Below are 2,237 nucleotides of genomic sequence, written 5' to 3'. Positions count from 1 at the left end.
AACTTCCAGTAAGATGGTGCCCGTGTACATGGCTTGCAATCCACCTCTGCTGATGGTGTTCGGATTATTTGTGTTTTGTTCGTTTTTCATCTGGGACATAAACTCGCTGCTTGTATATGACCGACAACAGCTTCTGGATCTTCGATTTTCTGCCGCAGTTGTCGCTTATTTGGATCAATTTGAGCGTACCTCTGGTCCCCCCTTTCCCCCCCGCTGCTGGCGGACATGCCTGTTTACCTTCCTGCACTCCTCACCTGCATGCTCGGAGATATCGCTCCAGATGCCGGAGAAAACGTGCTGGGCGGCTGGTAAAGCTTAAAGCCCTGCGCGCTGCATCTTCCTCTCCAGCTGGTGGTCATGGTTTCCATTGCCAGCTTCTCGCTTGCCCGGACCAGGTAAACAATGGGAGTTGCCAGCCGGTGCACTGCACGGGACGACCCGGAGGGGCTCTATTGAAAATCTGCGGCCAATGGCGCGTGCTCCCTCCACCGCTGCTAGGTCCACTTTGGACAGTATCTGGATGTGTTTGGTCAATGCAAGATCTGTTACCAACAAAACTTTTATCCTCAGGGACTACTTTCAAGAGCACAATTTGAACTTTCTCTGCGTCACAAAGACTTTGATGCCTCCGGTTGAGTCCAGCGCCTTGACGGAATTATTGCCACCGAACTGTCTGTATTTTAACGCATCAGGCCAGCATTGTGGTGGATTATTAACAATATTCAAATCAAATTTTGACTGTAAACAACTGCCCATCTCAGTTTCCCGTGCCAGCTTTGAGCTGAGCATCTTTGAACTCGGCCATTCACCTTCGACTTTATGCGCCCTCGTCTACCACCCACCTCGATCTAAGGATTTCATAAATGAATTTTCTGATTTCTTGGCTGAAATCACACCAAAATATGATCATGTTTTCATTATTGGGGACTTTAATTTGCATGTGTGCTGTCAGGAGAAGCCCTTAGTTAAGGACTTTTTAGATTTATTGGACTCATTTAACCTAACTCAGCATGTAAACGGTCCCACCCAAGAGCGCGGACATACACTGGACCTTGTTTTAACTCATGATGTGAATGTTAGTAATCTTGAAAGTGGTGATAATGTTTTTTCAGACCACATGCCAGTCCAGTTTGAATTCACCCTCCCCCATCTAATTCCTAAGTCGTGTGTTCTTGCACGTAGTAGCCGGGCCATTAACCACTTCACTGCCACACGTTTCACAGATGTTTATAACTCTGAAATGATCATTCAGCCCCCGGTGTTTCTCACCACCACTGAGGCGCTGACATCCCAGTTCAACTCTGTCTGCTTAAAGACTCTGGATCATGTCGTTCCTGTTAAAACTAAAAAATCAAATCTCAGAGCAGAACCTTGGCTGAATGACGTCACCAAGACCTATGGCAGCAATGCAGGAGGGCGGAGCGCAAATGGAGGAAAGACAGGCTGCAGGTCTCTTTTCAAATACTTAAAGAGAGTTGGCGCCATTATCAGAAAGCAGTAAAAGCTGCTAAATCTAAATACTTTTCTGATAGCATATCCTCAAACTCTCACAACCCACGTGTCCTCTTTTCTAACCTAAACTCCGTTCTCCACCTCACTGAACCATCACCTCTGGAAGCCTCGACTGAGCTGTGCAAGAACTTCCTATATTTCTTTTTGAAAACATTGCGACCACCCGGGCTCTCATTTCCCTTCCAACTCATGACCCATCCATCCCACCTCAATCTGTAGCTCTATGTGACCATTTTGAACCCATCACTCTATCTTCTTTAGAGCAGGTCACGTGCACTTTGAAACCTTCTGGTTCTCCCTTTGATGTGGTCCCCCCTCGACTACTAAAGGAGTTTTTTCCTACTCTAAGTCCGTCCATTCTTGCTATTGTAAATAGCAGTTTGTCCACGGGCATGGCGCCAAAAACGTTTCAACTTGTTGCTGTTGAGCCTCTCTCTGAAAAAATAAAATCTTGACCCCTCAGTCGTGTCCAACTTCCGGCCTGTCTCCAAACTCCCATTTGTTTCTAAACTACTGGAGAAAATAGTTGAGTCCCAGTTGAAGTGCTTCCTGGAGGGTCACGCTATCCTACAGCTATTCCAATCTGGCGTTAAACCTTTCCATAGCACTGAAACTGCCCTACTGAAGTTTTTGAATGGCATTTTCTTATCCACAGATACTGGTGATTCTGTGCTGCTTGTCCTATTGGACCTCACAGCCGCTTTTGACACTATCGACCATGAGAT

Source organism: Nematolebias whitei, chromosome 1, assembly GCF_014905685.2.
Source record: "Nematolebias whitei isolate Nwh7 chromosome 1, NemWhi1, whole genome shotgun sequence".
Lineage (NCBI taxonomy): Eukaryota > Metazoa > Chordata > Actinopteri > Cyprinodontiformes > Rivulidae > Nematolebias > Nematolebias whitei.
Note: the sequence above shows the minus strand (reverse complement) of the source record.